The 18,834-nt window shown below is 41.8% G+C and overlaps 1 protein-coding gene across 2 annotated transcripts in view; it reads right to left on the bottom strand.

Annotated features, from left to right (window-relative positions):
• The window catches only part of LOC138139130 (protein-L-histidine N-pros-methyltransferase), a 65,432-nt gene that overhangs the window by 27,051 nt on the left and 19,547 nt on the right, over positions 1–18,834 (bottom strand). The window lies entirely within an intron of this gene.

The raw sequence follows: 18,834 nt of genomic DNA, 5'->3' as shown, positions 1-18,834 counted from the left end.
CGGTTCGGAAGAGGACGCCCTGGATATCTTCAGCACCTCTCCGCTCTAATTTCTCTTTCTAATCTACTTTTTCCCATTTCATTCTTCTTTTCTTATTCCCCTTCTAGTTCTTGATATTTTTCGGTTTCTGACAAGATTTGTGTAGACGATTAAGATCAACAGTCTCAATACGGAATCACAATGAAGAAATTAGTACGAGTAGATCAGTAGATATCCACCAGGAAGTCATAAACTCGACAAGATTGTTCAAGCAGAAGAAGGCAAAGAAATGTCCAAGCAGATGAGGCAGAGAGCACCCCCGAGAGCTTCTATAGATATCTTCAGAACGTCTCAGCTCTAATTTCTTTCTATCCATCTACTTTTTCTCCTTTCTTTCTTTTTTCATCCCATGTTGAACATCACTTCTAATTCAACATATTCTTATTCCGCTTCTAGTTCTGGATATTTTTTTAATTTCTGACGAGATTTGCAAACGATTAAAATCAACAGTCTCAATGCAGAATCACAATGAACCAGATCATTTCTTGAGTTTAAGAAGAGATTAGTAATTTGCTATATTATAATTTCCATTTCTATTTTTCTATTACGTTTTCTTCTTCATCATTATGGAATCTTAACTACGTTCTGTTCTTTTTTTTCTTACCAATCTCAGTCCAACTGATTCTTACTCATTCTGCTTCTACTTCTAGATATTTTTTAACAATCTAAATTTATTTCTGACAAGGATAGCAGACAATTAAGATGATTAGCCTAGATGCAGAATCATGATGGTCCAGATCTGACCATAAACGTGACTGATTTCTTGCGTTGCAAGAAAATATTAGTCATTTGCACAAAGCGATTAATTGGACTGAAGCTTTTATAATCTGATTGCTCTTTCTGCTTATCAATTTACGGTTTTTCTGGTCATTATGGAATCTTCAATGTTTTGACCAAGTCATATATCATTTTCACGTTTACTGTCGTTAAAAGTGTTTGCAGAGAAGCAATTAATTTCGGGCCAAGACAACTAACAGTAAAACATTAAACAATACAAATTAAACCAAACAAACAAGCCTGTAATAAAAAAATAAAACAAAGTAAACAGACTATTACCGGTGTGTTTACATTATTTTGGAACATTATATAATCGACAAACTGGAATGCACGATAGAGCATAAAATATGAGCTATTACAAAAATTGTCAGATTATCTAATTTTCGAAAAAAGGAGTTGGTCTAGTCTAAATTTTTTTTCTTAGTAGAAAAAAATCTTCTAAGTTAATTTTAAAAGAAGGACAAAACAGTTGATTTGGATTATATTTATTTGTACAATCGCAGATGGGAAAATTGGGAAAATTTTTGTTTTATTATTTATTTTGCTTTCAATTTGAATAAAACACCTAAAAACCATCCAAAATTTGTGCTTACAAAAGACGAAGAGTTAAATGTAATAAAATAAGTGAAAAATAAACGAAGACGAAGAACAGAATTTGAAAAATAAATATCTAAACGTCAAACATGTTTTCTCATTTCGATTTTTATTTTCTTCCTCTGTACCCTTTTTCTTCCTTACTATAATTTTCCCTAGTGAAGACTCGGGTAATAAAATTGATGTTTCGAAACTGAGAGGAGTTGAAACTGAAAGGCGAAGCCTCGGCTGCGCCTCGCGCCTGAAACCTAATTTTCGCGCTGTAAAATACCCTTGCCGTACTCTAGTGTCGATAACTATTATTAAAATGCATCCCTGGACACGTTTTGAAGAAATTCTAATCAGTTTCACCTCTCTGAATGGAATAAAGTCATAAAACATAAAAAATATCTTGCAGGAGAAAAGAGCAGCAACTAAAAGAAGAGCTTTTTACAGCTGCAATGATGTGAAAAGCAGGAAAAAATCACGTGGAATTCTAGAATGCACAAAAGAAACCTGCCAGCTCTTAAGGAACCTATAAATAAATATTTTTTATGCTTTCTGTCTTCTCTTTCACCATCGACTACTCCCTCTGAATTTCCCAACACTTCCGAATAAATCAAACAACTTCGAACACTCCAATTAAAAGTTGGGTCTCTTCGACCCTCCGCCTCGGAATCCGCCGCCGCCACCAGCTCATTTGCGTTTCGCTTCGAAATTTCGTAACGAGCCGGGAGCCGGCGACATCCGCCAGGACGTGGCGGTTTTAATAAGGCCTTCTTGTGCTAGTCTTGTGCGGTTGCATTCAGATGAGGCCGGTCGGGCCCATGTTGGCCGGACAGACGTGTGATATGTGGCTCGTTCTCCTGTGGTCCTTATATGAGCAACCCGACTGACGGCTGTCACTCAATGACAATCACATCCGTCACCCTGAAGACCGCCGCTCTTCCCCCCTGCTTCGTCAACCGCCGGCGAAACCACCGCCGCCGCATGCATTATTAACCTGCCGATGTCTGCCCGCAGACTGCATTTCGCCATTTTGAGTGCATTCCGGCGCGCTCTTTGTCTCTTTTATTGAAAACGTGGCCGCGTTATTTCGCGCCAACGCGATCCTTCCCGGCCGGGACCTGCACCTGGAACCGCCGCCAGGACGCTCATTTACCATTCGCATTATTCAGACCCGCTCGAGACGTACTCCATGTCAATTCAATTGGACACAAATCTGCACTTTACCACATTCGGTGCGATTTCACACTTGAAATTATGTATTTCCGGAGGCTGCGAATCCTGACTTGTCCTGGTCGTTGTAATTCCTTTTGACAGGTTAACAGCGACATCGCCGTTCATATTTTATACAAATGGTAACTGTTGAACATGACAGATGATTGTTACTCGACGTCTCTCACCGAATGCGCCTCGAAAGGCGTTGAGTTTGATAAATTTCATTAAAGCCGGAGAGTTCGCGGCGAAAAGGATAAAATCGCAAATCAGTACCGGTCGTACCGCAAACATCGACTGTTTGGGTTATTGTTGAATAATCGGGGCATGTTAGCAGCGAACCTTGTGCCATAATAAAATTGCAAGACTGGTAATTACGGCACTGAGAAGAAACGTTATTAGTGAGGCGTGATAAATTTATAAACAAAATGTAATATAGGCGTCTCCACCTGGTTTCTGCAACTATAATCGTTCCAATAACACCAACCTCTCAATACCACGAGAAATTTAATTGCTAAATATATGAGCTTTACGATGGTAGTCTTGTTCGTACCTCTTTCTTTTCGTTGGGGCTAAAATTGGACCGAGGTTGTTAACCCGAGGTACGCTCAGAGCAGTACCAAAATTTTTACAGAAAAATCTCCAACAGAATTTGGTACTTTATGGTACTAACTTACTCAAAAACTGAAATTATCTTTGACTGTCTGATTTTTTGCAATAGACTGTTATTTTAGTTTATTCTACTTCTCAAAAATAGAGTACTACTTAAGTACTTCAGTACTAACTTGGAAACGAGTATATTGAGTTGAAAAATTTGCCATGACATCAAAGCTCAAGCTCAGTGGTTAATTGATACAAATTAATGATTGTATTGCAAAGAAGTACCATTCGTCTCACCAAGAGTACTTCCGGGTACTCACTCAGAAAAATATGTTCTTTGCTGATTCATTAATGAATGTCAAATTAAATAAGAAAATAGTTTTAATACTACTGATCTGAAAGTGAAATACTAAAATCGGGTACCACCCGTGGGCCACAATTTGGGAAGTAGTTTCTTACCATAAATATCTCTTTTGTATGCGTCTACGCTTAAAGTACGCTTTCAAAATTTAGTTTTTGTTTATTCAAGACAAGGTACTGGTTGTAACAGAGTACTTCACACTCATTCTTTCACAACTAAATAAATTAATTCCATTGTGTTGATTTTTGCGAGTTTGTGAAATCCGTATTTGCAATGGATAGAACAGAGAATGTAAGAATGTTAAAATGGAGGTCCTTTGAATATTTTTGGGTGGTACCAAATAAACAATTAGTTGTCACACCTAAAATTTGTCTTTTGTGTTGATTTTTGTACCACATGAAATTAGAAATGGACATATTTTTCTCAACTTTTGTAGTACCCTAACTGGTACCACCACACTTCGAACCTGAATTCACCCACTTTTTGCGCCGGAATCTCATTACCCGCGCCCGGACAAAAACCCGTAAAAAACGTTCAAAAATTCCTGGATTAATTATGCGATAATGGTACCGCTTTTCATCATCTCTGGCGTTTTTCACGTTATCCAATTACCGGCGCGAAGAAAGTAAATAAATTAGGAAAAACAGCAATTATGATGCGGTGAGAGGCCATCTTCCGCGTCACTGCCCAACGATGCTAAATCGCGAGGTGGTACCGAAGAGACGTACCGCACAAAAACCCCCTAATTCATTATGTACGACGCCTGTTGCTCGACATTTCGGAGTCGATTAAGACGGGAAAAAAATCGTGTGTCCGAAAAAACGCGGTAATTGCCGGTGGTTCCTTGATTAGATTTGCATTCCTGGACCTCAGAGGTACCGGGCGTGGTACGCTAGAACGTATTTAATTATTCCGGAGTCGAGCTGCCAACAAATTGTTTTCGTGGTCGTTCATTATTCATTCTTTTAACAAATCATCTAACCGTGGAAATAATCTTACTCGGCGTGCATTTTAAACAAAACTTAATTATTATTTCTCGGCTACCGCACTTGTCGGCACCACTTTGGTACCACATGTGTGTGTCCGGACAAGCTGTAAACGCGGCCAAAAAGCGAACTCGATTAGTGACGCCGGTTCCGGATTTTGGCCCCGGACTGTGACGACGACAATCCCGAAAACGGGAACGAACAAAAAATATTTATACCGTACCCGGGTACTATTAATTTTCGAAAGTGGCAGACCGGCACCTCCTTGCGCTATTTATCACCGGATTCCTCTCATAACGAAATTTACATATCCCATCCTGTTTTAATTAAAGTGACTAATGTTTATTTAACATAACAAAACGTATAATCATAAAAATCAAAGCGGGGAGCAAGGCGTGTGGCCCACACCTGGACAGGTATGCCGTACCATAATCGAGATGGTGAGTCTCGGTGAGGACAGGAGGCGGACACCAGCCACTACCTAAACTCGTACATTATTAGACGGCTTCCAATCTAGAGGTGAAATAATGGACGAGTCGAGGGAACGTCGTAAACTACTACGAAAATTGGAAGGGTACTTCTAGGGGAGAGGGTAGTGACAATTTTCAAAAAATATTACCACGGAGGTGTCACGTTTCTCATTGTTTTCAAAAGGAAACGTGTTTTGGTCACGGCCAGATGTCCCATCACTTGTACCGGACAAAGGTACTAATCACTGATAAATAAAAATAAAAACTGGTTTCAAATTGGAATTGGTACGTTTTTAGAGGTCTTAAATTGTTCCCAAACGAGTCAAAGAACATTTTGATACAACAAACTTAACACAGAAGAAAACAACACATAATTAGAATTTTTTTTTATTTCTTGACAAAACAAAAGAAATTTTCGAAAATGTTCCCACTTTTTCTCTTCAAAGGGAAACGAGATTTTTGGAATTAAAATCCTATAATACGTATTTCCACTTCCAAATCACGCAGATTCTTAAAAAAGAACTGTGTAGTTTAATTTGATAAAAATGCGATTTCAAAAAAATACATTTTTTTGAAAAAGTTGCCAAATTTGCTAGTTTTCGCCTAAAGCAAATTTTCCAAAAAAGATGTTCTAACGGCAATATTCCCACTTGGCAATGAAATGGAGTTCCGGTTCCTTGACGATCCCCTCAAAATGAACATTTCAAAGCAATTGGAACATTTTTGAAAATTTTTCCATCCCTCAGAATACAAAAAAATTGAAATGGCCACAACTGACTTACGACTGAGTCAGATGCTTTACATCACCATGTTTCTTTCCTCTTCTTTTCACCCCACAAATTTTTTGACAATTCTCCAAAATGGCCCCCTCGAAAAAGGTAACTCAAAAAAAATCCAAAATTTCCCCTTTTACAAATTATTTATTTGTTCCGTTTTCATTGGCATCTTTCTTCATTCTGTGCCATCAACAAGATATCTCTCATGTCTGGACCTTTTCTCGCACGTGCATTCCCATTAGCCTGAAGATTCGTAAACAAGGTGGAAACGTCTTCGGACCGAAAAATTTGTCCGAGTGCATTGTTACACCTTATACCTGGTGTTCTGTTGGCCCACCGGGAGACGCGAGGGGACCTCTCTGTCCGGTCGGTCGTTAATTCTGATAGTCATTATTAATTATAGCGGCGAATAATGAAAATAATAGTGGTGGAATTCATGAATTAGTGTCCTTGGACGTTTCTTATTAAGTGTTTTGACTCGGTATAACTTAATTGAGAGTCGGAGGCTGCAGTACCTTTGTCTTGGTACGGCGGCTGAAAATCTTGGCACTCTTGTACGGCCCCAGCCTTAATTAATGAGTTTTTTTCTGTGGTTCAGAGACGCCGCTAAAGATAATACAAAGCTATGCAGTAGCCTTTATATAAGGAAACAATTAGTTTTGCTTGTCATGTCAGCTGCCGGTACAATCATGAAACAACCATTATTTTTTCTCTATTATTCGAAAATATTTAGTGGCCGATGACGGTGGAAATAACACAATCGAACCGCAGACCGGCCTTAATTGCGCTCGCATTGTCGCTTTTCCCAAATTTTCCCCGGGCGCGCACCGCAAGGCTCCCCCGCCGGACCTCTCCTCTTCATCGGGCGACTAATTGCGCTTCTTGCTGCTCGCAATTATCGACCTTCTTTGTTTGGCTAAAAACTAAACACCGTAAAACGAAACACATTCCGATGCGAGCCGGGCAAAAAGCCGGGTCGGATTTCACACAAAGGACAATGCAGCAAAAACCTGTAATGCCAGCAATATATCAAACCAATTAATACGCGATTATTTATTATTATTAAGAGAGCTGCCGAACTATGCTGCACTTGCGGGCCCGGTGCAGGCTGGCCTTGCACTCGCCTCTTTTTGCAACGGGTGGATGCGTGCGTACGTGCGTAATTGAATTACGCACCGACGTCACCGACTTCGACACCGGGGGTGGCGCGAACGGGGCCGGGCTGCTCGCTTGACCCGCCGGTGGAGTCTCCAAGAGTGGACGATGTCGGGGCTGCTGTCGACCCTAATTAACCGCGATGATGACACCGACGAGAAGCCCTGCCGAAAGGCTTCTTTGATGACCAGAGGATGGTGAAAGCGGGCGATTAAATTTCACAAGGCGTTTCTGCATTTTTTAGCCAATTTAACAGTTGATGGTGTTGTGCGGACAATTCTTTACCTTGTTGTCCTTCATAATCTCTTTTTATTTACACAACAAAAAATATTTGTTGGTAGATTTGTTGCCCCTTTTCACACATTTTTATCAAAAATCAAATATTTCTGCTAGATAATCTAAAGCAAAGATTTTTTTTACTTTAAATGCACGTCGAACATTCGGTGCGATTATTTCTGGAATAACTGTAAGTTTCAATAAAAGTAAAAGATATTACAACTGCACAAGATTACACCACTTTTCTCTAATAGCATGGCGGTGAATACATTATTATCTTATATTATTGTCTTGTACAAAAAGAATAGATTTGAAAAATTTAAACAAAAATCCTTGAGTACCAAAGGACCTCGTTAAAAAAATTGTCGTTTTGGAGCTGCCAAAGACATTTTATTTTGAAATCTTTTATACACTACTTTTATTTTTATTTGTCCTCAATAATGATTTTTTTTACTTGATTTTACAGTTTGGGGAACTTCATTGCACACTTTAGCACGTTTACACTTGGCCCAATTTTCTTCACTCGCTGCGCTCGCGCGTGTAAACTTCCCACTTGTAAAAAACGTTACTGCTTCACACACATAACTATAAAATTTCAAATACCTACTCATGTTCTTCACTTTCTTTGCCATTTCTTCACTTTTATTTAATTCATTCATTCTACTTTACAATTGAAATATTTGGCGGACACCTTTGACCTTCCGGCCTCAATAATTTTTTCAAAATCAAAATTTTTGAATGGAACGCAAAAACTATGAAAGCCATCTGGATTTGTAAACAATTTGTTTACTTGCCCGAAATTATGGAAATTGGCAGATTTTCGAATTCGATTTAAATCTAATCTGAATTTTGTCGTTCATTTAGTGACTTAAGTGGATCACGTGATTGCTCAACTCGTAGTTTGAATTAAGCGATCAGTCATTTTGAAGATGGCTGGCTGAAGGCGACAGAATAAAATTTAAATAATGCAAAATAAATACGGTGAAAAATTATCATCGTCGCATTTCGCTTTCTCAAGGAAAATACTGTCGTGACGGAGTGGTGTGAGTTGCGCAACATCCTGTTGAAAAATAATTCAATATTTATAATTGTGGGCACCTGTCCATAATCGGTTTAGCTGAATCTAAATTATGGAAATTGGTAAATTTTGTCAAACAAATTGAATACATTTGAATCGTATTTAAATTTTATTTTCATTTAGCCACGTTAAGCAAGTGGGACATGTCACTGGTTGACGATTACGTAATTGTGACGTACAGATGTTTAATTGTGCGAAGAAAAAAATTAAATTGTCCTTTTCGCACGTTTTGGAACATTTCGAAAATTTTGAGTGAGCAGAGGCTAGAAAATATTTTAGAAACCCAAAAAAAAAAAAACTTCCGTCTAAGGATGCACATTATCCTGTAGAAAAAAGATCTTCGATGTAGCAACCTATGTGGGTTAGTAGTGAAGCCTTTTTAAAAATCTTAAATAAAAAACAGTGTGAAAAAATACAAAAAAATGTCAGCATCCACTTTTCATTTTCTTTGAATTGTTTGTTTGTCAGAAGAGATGATTTTCCTGCTCGTGGAAGGTGTCACCAGGACCGGCGGCCCCTTAGCTTTCCCACGAATGTTTTTGATCGTCCATCAAGCGAGTCCTATTTACGTCCGCAATTATCCTTGTTGCGGAACGTCCGTACAAAAGCCATCGGCGATCAAACGTGAAAGTCCTGTCGCATTCGCCGTGGCAACTTAATTAGTGTATTTGCGATTGGAGTAAAAGAACCCAAATGAATTATTATAATTAAGCTTTGGTTTAATTAAGGCGGCATTATGCACGCGGCCAGCGTACCTGACGGATGTGTCTCGGGGTCGAAACCGTTGGCGGTTTCGCAATAATTAAAACCGCCGCTCTCTGCCTTACCTGCGGTGGTTAATTCTAGGAATAATCTCCGTTCCAATCAGTCGTGATAATTAAACCTCTCTTAATTACTGGCCGTAAATAATACTTTAAGTGCCGTTTTAACGCGCCTTTAAATGTCACGCCTTGAAATTTTACTCCAACTTTTAAATCGCTAAAAATACAATGCACAAAATTAAATAAAAAGAAACGCTCGTAAACGTCAATCTCGACTACGGGCCGCTGAGAGCGTCGACGTACGTCCGCCGGCGCACCGCCTGCGACGGACGACCCCGGCAGGTGGAGGGTGCGTCGGTGATCGGGCCGCGACCGGGCAATAATAATTTAAATTTAAGTACATAACATTATGATTGTTATATTATGGAGTCCGGCGGCGGGTTCGGGCCGCAGACTGTGACCGTACGGTCGGTCATTGTCTACTAGACATTGTTATGTCCTGGCGGGGCTCAAGCTCTAAACTTGCATTAGCAAATGTGGGTGTTAAATAAATCATTCCGGTCGGGTTTAATGGCTTATTTCGCCGTCTGAAAATCGCCGTCGTCTGGGAGAAATTTTCAGGAGCCGGCAGGAATCGCGAGCCTCTCGACCCTAATTACGTTGGGAATTAAGCACCCAGCGAAATCCTACAGAAAGCTTCCCTTTTTTCGACCAAATAGAGCTGCAGCGCTGAATAATAAAGAGCGATTGATGCAGAATATTGAAGGTCCTGAGCAAACACGAATCGATTCCTCTTCAAAGACGGCGCAGTCGAACTTTTAAAAGGATATGCTGAAACAATTTGGATTTTATTCAAATGAGTTTAGCGCTTTTTCGGATATTGCGGACGAAGGAATTGGGAGCGTTAATCTGACAAATAACGAGCGAAGAAGTTCCTGATGCGGGTTCCACCGCACACATTTTCCTAGAAGTGTCTCAACACCCACTACTCCTTCAAAACAAACACGTAGCGTTTTACAATTACGATTTCATAATCTATGTACATACTTGAAAACACAAAATAAATAAGTCTTGGATTTTCTCATGGGCTATGATGAGTCATATCTGCGCAAACGACGACAGCCGACGTTTTCAGTTTTCATTTACAGATTTTTCACTGATTTAGCGCTCCGCCTTCGCGCAAATATTTCCAAGGTCACAGCCCATGAGAGAATTCAACACCTCTACTCGCATCTAATTTTCTCCCAGCAACTCTACAACTTCAACGCTAAATTCGGAATCCTCTTTCCCGCTTCGTCTTCGGCCAATGAAGCTCATTTAAGGGCTCGAGAATGATTTTTTGGGACGCACCAGACCATTCAACCCTTCATTGTTTAAGAAATTTGTCGGACGTGCACGGTCGAGCCCTCACATCCTGCACCCTCCTCCGTTGTTTTCCCCCGGAGGGAGCCCTTCCCCGGTTCGTTTCTTGCAAGGAGGTCCAGGTGGGTGCAAAAAGTTGGTGTTATTGTTTCGAGAGTTACGTTGCAGATTCGGACAAAGGCGAGGGTGCGGTTGGCACCTAACCCGGTGCAGTCCGCATCTACCTGGAGGCTAATTAATGACCGACACATTCCCAGTTAATTACTCCATCGGAGAGTCGGCCAATTAATGCAGCGATTCAAGAAACCCGCTTTTAATTATCCCACATTTTATTATTCCGTGTCATCCCAGACGGTCGATTATACCGGGGGACTTTTATTTGTAAACAAAATGTTAACGAAAAAACACTCATTAGAATTTTAAACGGCCCCCTTAAAACATCCGATAACATTTCGTGTGCACGCTCCCAATTAGAAGGTCACAGTGTCGCTCTTGGTCAATGTCACCAGGTCCAGCCACCCCTCCGCGAGGTGTCCGCGAGAGGCGATCCAGTTTGCTGCGTGAAAAGATTAATAACCCGTTTCGAATTGTTATTGGTTTTGCCGGAAGTGATATATTTCTATTAACGCCGCCATTAATTCTGGTGTGCGAGCCTCTCCGCTGCCGATGAATTATATTCGGTCATTTCCATAAGGAAAGCCCACGAGCTCGTTAATTTTCGTACGAGGAACTCATTGTTCAAACAATCAAATCGGAAAGAATTGCGCCGCCGGTGAGGGCATGAATAAAATCGCGATTAATAAAATCCACCCCCGTGAGGGGCACGCGACTCGCTGATCGCACGCACGCCCCCCCCGACTTTGGCCTTCATATCTGCGGACCCATCAATATTTAAAAAGGACACGGGACGTAACGAATTCAGGCAATTTGCCGGCCTCTTAGCGCTCTTTATTAATTATTTATGATTATTTGAAAATGTTTCTACACGCTATCGATTTGCATTGAATTAAATAGTGTCATTTGTTAAGATCGGACGGCGTTCGAATTGCGCCACGTGATTACTCGCGATTAGAAATTTAAATCGATTCTTCTGCCACATTACCAAGCGTCCTGGCTTGTCATTACCGCGACCAAGGAAAAAAACAAACTGCCAATCTGAACACGAGCCGGAGGTCGAGGTGACGCAAAGGGTGAGTGAGATCATCGTCGGCGCTGTTTTCGTGGGTCCAGGGAAAGGGGCCACCCGCAGTGCTCAACATCGACACCCATGGAAAATAACTGTCACGGTCGACGTCACATTCCTCAAGGAAACTGGAAATTTGGACAAAATGCCCTTTGCTCCGTTGGTTGATACTGTTGGGTTCCCTTTTTTAAGACGCCTCCTCTGAGCCAAAACAAATGCAAAACCCTGTCATTAAGTGGTCTGCAATTTTTTTTTCGCTCCCGGAGCAAATTTAGTGCATTCTTGATGGTATCAAGATTGCTGAATCCAAAATTGCTCTACCAAGTAAATTATATGAATCCTCATGACACTATGCGTTGTGAATTGTGATTGTTGTTCAAAAACAAAGAGTTTCGTTGTTTCTTCTTTGGTAGTTTTCTGATTATAACAGACTGGCCAGCAGAAATCTGCAAGCTTAGCTTCACTCCACTTCTCATTATGACGCCTTTCCACGAGTGCTACATCTTTGGAAGCTTTCCTTGTGCCCACTTGAGACCCTCCCAGGTTCACTGGAAAGAAATCCAAAGAGAGCAAAGAAGATGGTTTTGAAAGGAGATATCCTAGGCAAGATTTAGATATGACGAAAACATATCTTGTGTCAGTTCCTCGTGATTTCACATCTTCTTATTCCCGAGGAAAATGCAAGATGCGCTTGCAAATGACATCCACAGCCATCCTTCATTGGAAAGAAATTCAAAGAGAGCAAAAAAGATGGGTTTGAAAGGAGATATCCTATGCAAGATTTAGATATGAGGAAAACATGTCTTGTGCCAGTTCCTCGTGGTTTCGCATCTTCTTATTCCGGAGGAAAATGCAAGATGCGCTTGCAAATGCCATCCACAGCCATCCTTCATTGGAAATAAATCCATAGAGAGCAAAGCAGATGGATTTGAAAGGAGATATCTTATGCAAGATTTAGATATGAGGAAAACATGTCTTGTGCCAGTTCCTCGTGGTTTCGCATCTTCTTATTCCCGAGGAAAATGCAAGGCGCGCTTGCAAATGCCATCCACAGCCATCCTTCAGGCTCACTAAGTTTGGTTTTAAAGATGGCGTTTTTGAGAAGTTTCCAAATTTGAAGCTCTTCCATTTTTGCATCCCTGACGTGAGACCGTCAAGGTCCTGTCTCTAACCACATTCATTGCTTTCATATACTGTCTACTAAACGTCACTACGTTTGTCCTTCGTTCAACTATTCCTCATACAAAAATAACACAACTATAGCCGTCCTATAGTTGCGTTCTACAGAATATGTAGATCTAATTTCTTCTTGAGGAAACTCCAAGAAGATTAAAATTTTGTATCTGTGTTCTGTCTCGTAAATCAGAGTTCAGCAGCAACTAGGCAGAAAATTCTTATTTTCCGCCATGGACAGACAGTAGGTGTTTTCATTTCCTCATACTTATGAGATATTTAGAAAATTTGGAAAGTTTACTACGCATTTGACGAATTCTTGAACATTCTCTTAAATCTGTTCTCGTTTTCCCTTTTTCAGTTCTGCAAAGCCATCTTGGCCAGTTTTACTGTTTGTGCAATTGGAAATGATAAAAAATGCACTGATGCAACCTTCCGTGTTTTGTTTGCGCCTTGCGCGTTGATTTTATCGAAAGGTGTATTACCTAGGCCCTAGGTGAATAGCAGCGGCCCGGAACCCGAGCCCTGCGGAGCCCACATCAGCGTCAAGCCTCCGCCAGTGTTGGCGTTCTGGTCCAAATTCCCATTCCGTGATTAAAAGCGACCGTGAGCCCCCCGTCGTTGTTCGAGAGCCGAGAATTTTTCTAATTTTACGGTGATTTCTACGTCGAGTGGGCCCATCAACCCGAGCCGGTTGTCTCGGACGCTCCTTTCCCGGTCGTTATTATGCCGTACGGCTACCGTCTTACGCGAGGAATTATGATATTGATGATATCACCGAGCGGCCGGGCCGTGGAGGCCTCCGCGATAACGAGCCCCGTCATCATCCCGGATCTGCGTGTGTGCCGATCCGGTCGGGGAGGGGGGGCGATTTGAATATGGCGGAATATGGCGCTGTCACTCCGGAGGCCGTCACTATCTAATCATCTAAATGGGTATCAGATCTCGGGGGAAGATTGCGGATATTGAGACCCCTAGGCGATTGTCTTTCTGCGGATCCGCACGAATAATCCGGAGGCCGCGACGTTCGGAGGCGGCATCTGCGCTGCCGCCGACCGCGAGCTCCGCCAGGAATGAAATAATAACTCCTGAACAGATGCACGAGTAATGGATTTTTACGAGTGAAATGTTACAATAAGAGGAGGAATGCGGCTCTCGGGGAATGGCCGGTGCGAGAAAGAACTGTTGTGGCCGGAAAGACAAAGAACCGATGGACTCGTGCAAACATGAGGAATGTATCGGTCCGGAGCCGTAAACAGATTGCTCCTCGATCTCTCCGGTCGAAAATTATTCATCGGCAATTAGACTTTTTGTGTCTGGTCGGAGAGGAGATTGTTGCACGTTGTCGACCGCTAGAGAGCCGGTAGTGGACGCACAATGGGTGTAACACAGGTAGCGTAAATGTGAAGAGGCTGATATGCCGTCAAGTGTGCAGTAAACGGCCACGGTTACGGCTAGAGAAGCTCGTTTATCGACCACGATAACGTTTCTTCCGAGTCATACGTTACGGTCGCGCCGACCCACAAAATTCACGTGGGTGGACGAGAGAGGCGAGAACTGAGTCGCGGATTACACCGGACGGTGCGTGGCGTTCACCTGTCAGTTGCTGTCATCGCTGCGGAGCGCAAATGGACTGCCGCTTCGCTTCGCCACATGACGGGCACTCGACACCACGCGACAGATACTTTCTGCATTTTTTTTCTATCGCGACACAAATAAAACAACTGTTCTGGCGAAGAAAAAAATATATTTCTTATTCAACACTCAAAGAATTCATAAATAAGTCTCTTCCAGCAAAAAAGAAAACAATCTCTAACTGATGATCTAGAGCTAGATACTTTTACAAACAAATAAAAAAAAATATCTACATATTCTGCTCCTCGTTTATTTTTCTCATACTCTTTTCTACTTGGAGTCCTTTGTTATTCCTTTCTCAAGAATCAAGAATTTTTCTGATTATTTTTTGCAGCCTTTTTCTACTTTCGTTACTGATTCATCTCTTGGTTTGTATTTAAATCCAAAATATCTTTCCCTCGTCAGAATTGTTTCAATTACGCGGTCTTCACTCCTTTTCTTCACTCATTTTCCTTGTCCTCTGCGTCTATTTCAAGATTTTATTACATTTTAACTTCTCCTTTCACTTCTTCTCTTCCTTCTTCTCACTCTATACTTTGCATGGTACACTTCCTTCATGAATTGGAAACAGATCTTTTTGCCAACGCTTCTTTTTGGACGTTCTCTACTCAGATTTCTTCTCTTTTGTCTAATTGTCTAAACTCCTTCCAACATCTTATCCCCTCTTTGAATCCTATCTTGCTACTTCTCTTGCATTGTTCTTTCTTCTCCTCATCTACATACATCATTCTCTTCTTTCCTTTCCCACATTTTTCTCTCTCTCTCTTTCTTCTTTCTTGCATCATACACTTACTTACGTCAAGAACCCGAAACACTTCTTTTTGCCAACGCTTCTCTTCAGACATTCTCTACTCAGATTTCTTCTCTTTTGTCTAATTGTCTAATCTCCTTCCAACATCTTATGCCCTCTTTAAATCTTATATTGCTGCTTCTCTTGCATTGTTCTTTCTTCTCCTCATCTACACACACCATTCTCTTCTTTCTTCTCCCACATTTCTCTCCCTCTTTCTTCTTTCTTGCATCATGCACTTACGTCAAGAACCCGAAACAATTCTTTTTGCCAACGCTTCTCTTCCGACATTCTCTACCCAGATTTCTTCTCTTTTGCCTAATTGTCTAATATCCTTCCAACATTTTATCTCCTCTTCAAATTTTATTTTGCTACTTCTCTTGCCTTATTTTTTCTTCTCTTCACCTACACACACCACTCTCTTCTCTCTCCTCTCCTCTCCTCTCTCTCTGCGTTACTTCTATCTTCATCTCTTCTCTTACTTATTCTATTTCTATACCTTGCCTGGCACACTTACGTCAAGAACCCGAAACACCTCTTTTATTTTTCTTTCCTCCTCCTTCCAGCATTCCTAATTTGGTTTCCTCTTCTCCAATCGGCTTGATCGTTTCCACTCTTCCCCTTCTTCGAAACCCGTGACACCTCTCCCTTTGGCTGGTAGCCTTCCCCGCGTGTTTCGGCAATTAAAACCCGTAATTTTTAATTTCGAACCGAACGTCACGCTTAAATGAAGAGTCTTAATGGCCCCGGCGCGCCATCAACGGTCCCGACTCGAACAATCCTCGAGCCTCCGACTCCGCTGATTAAACTTCACTCTTCAGCAAACAATAAAGTATGCGTTGAAAATTTGATAATTCCCTAATGAGCGCACATCCTGTCCGTCCTCGGCGTCCTCCCGCGGGGTCCTCGTATGACGCTTTTTTAATTTGACACCTCATCGACGACCGCTCGCATTCATTCATAAATTGCACTGGGTGATGGGATTTTTTAATTTGGACCGGGCCATAATTCATGCATCTCCCGATCGGGAGGGAGGCGCTCGTCAATGGCGGCAAAAACCGCCAACAAAAATGGTGTTTAGAACGTTGCGGTATGCGCTACTGTGCGCTAACGTATCGTCTTAATAATATCATAATTTTTTTTTGTCGGTGTCGGTTTTTTGTCCAGAGGTGTGGTTAGCAGTCAACTCGTATCAGAGCCCAATCTCCTTTGTGATTTGTTCTGAACAAATCCGCTCTGTCGTCTCATCTTATGAAATTATAAATACATCAATGTACCGATTGCATTCATTAACGTGGGAATGTTCTTTAATTGCTTTTGGACGCTGTAATTAGCGTAATTGCTGCGAAAACATGTTATTAGCGTTTTTTCGTCAGGGCTAATAACCATTGGAACATTTCTAATACATTGTGTAAGGACTAATTATCAGGACCGGGTCGCGGACGCCATTGTCCCAAAAATTAATTTCTTGCCCGGCAATTAAACCACCCCACTCGTTCCACCTAATTGGCTTAATTACAAACAATCTCAATTGCAAAAAAAAATCCAGCGAACGTGCTCCAACAACGTGTACTCATTTACAGACCAATTTAAAACAAACGATCTATACAATTAACTATAGCGCGTTCCTCCTAAAAATGGGTATGTCATAAGACCACCTATTCCGACAGTTTTTTCTGCCGAACCTGCAACAGGACCTCTTCTAGATGTCAACTGAAGTTTCCGTTTACTTGTTCCGTAGCCAAAAAACCAAATTCCTTATCTACTCGGCTGGTTTAACTGTTTTTTGGGTCGACATTTTCGGAATCAAAAATGATCGATTTACGACCGTGTGCACAAAGACTATTCTGCACACGCCGCGACAATTACTGTAATAGCTGGCTAACAAATCGCGGCCATTTATCATCTTTATCTGGCCCGAGATGTTTCATATTCGTCAAGGGAAAGTTCACGAGCCGGCACCGCTTTTCCCCCGCGGAAAAACGCCAAATGGAAACGAGACCGCGACCGTCCGTTGTTTTTCTTGAGGATTCCGACCTCGTCGGACGAAACAACACGTATCGCGTTTCGATTAGGTTTTATTTAGATGTGTACCGTTATGGTTTACATCACCTTATTAAATCAGAATGATTAATATTATTTTTGTCGAAAGATAAAAAAAGACAAGGATCGCGCACACAACAATATTATAATACCACTCGGCTAACGGGACTGGAGGCTTTGTTGTATCTTTCGATTTTTTCCACCTTTGGTGTAATCAAAGGAGTACCACTAGGTCTGGCACAGTTTTCGGTCGCCCAAAAAACACCAATTCTCTCTTTCGGGGGCGATTAGAATCGGACCCTTTGCGGCCACTTGTGTGACCCCCCCGCGCGCCAAATCACTTCCAGGAGGCATCAGGACCTCGTGTTGCGTGTGTCGGGTCCAACATTGTACGATAATAAAACGCGGGTCACACACACGCTCGCGTCATTATAAAATTATTAAAGAATGACAATTTAAAAACAGGAAGATGTGTTTTGTACGGTTTTTACCGTGCAATCATAAGCGCATTACCTCCGGCATGGGCCGTAATTATAACCATATGTCCGATGGGCCGTCATTAGGGCTGGGAAATCGGCAATTAGAAAAATTAACAGGACGCTGTAACGAAAAAACACCCTCGCCGCCGCCATTGTTGCCAGCGCCATGATTAAGAGGATTTTTTGCCGGCGGCCGCAACAATCTTACGCATGTTTACTTATTCGACTAAAACCGTGTAAAAAGACGTTTTAATCTTTGTCTAATTGTGTCGGAAATTCGCGTAACGATATGACGGCCGAGCATGTCGAAAGGTTCTCATTATGCGAAGGCGGCGGATCGGACTTTTCCCACCGAAAAAAAAACACATACAATAAAAGCAGCGGGTCTGGGGAGGCGTCCTGCGGGACGGCCACCTCTCTCGCGCCGAATTCTCTGGGCGTCCCTCAAGCGTCAACTCTCGTCCCGTTGCTGTTTCCCCAAAATTGTAAAAATCGTCGTGGCGGGTTGGATTTTTTGGCGTGTTTTCTGGACGCACCTCGTGGACTTCTTGGTGTGGTGTATTTTTTTCGCGACTTCGTCCTTCCCGCCGTTTGCGTGATCATTCGGTGTCCGCGAATTAGCATTAATGCAATTCGAGCCGAACAATTCCGACAGCCCTTTGTGTAGGTTAGTTATTGCGGCCGGGAAGATTAATGCGACGAATTAATTCAGGATCTCGCCGTCTGGCAGTCCTGTCTTCTTCTCATTAAAGATGGCGGTGCTGCGTCGAAATAGTTAACCGGCAAAAAAATGCCCATGCATAATTCTATAAGTACCGCGGATTATTAAGCTGCTTCTCTTTTTCAAGGGATCCTGGCCGTGTTAAAAATCGCACAAATAAAACCACACGGAATGTTCTTCTCGGCCGCCGGAAAAAATGCGGATTAATTCGGGCGGGTGCGATTTTAATTAGGGCGACACAATGGGGGACGAGGTGCGTTATTTTCGGACACAATGCCTGCTTTTCTTGTTTTCTTTTATTCGGACAATAACCGAATTAGTCATACGGCTCGCCTGATAATAATTGATATCGGCGTTGGCCTCGGTGCGAAAAGAAAA

This window comes from Tenebrio molitor, chromosome 1 (genome assembly GCF_963966145.1).
Source record: "Tenebrio molitor chromosome 1, icTenMoli1.1, whole genome shotgun sequence".
NCBI classification, from domain to species: Eukaryota; Metazoa; Arthropoda; class Insecta; order Coleoptera; family Tenebrionidae; genus Tenebrio; species Tenebrio molitor.
This window is presented reverse-complemented; position numbering and strand designations above follow the sequence as displayed.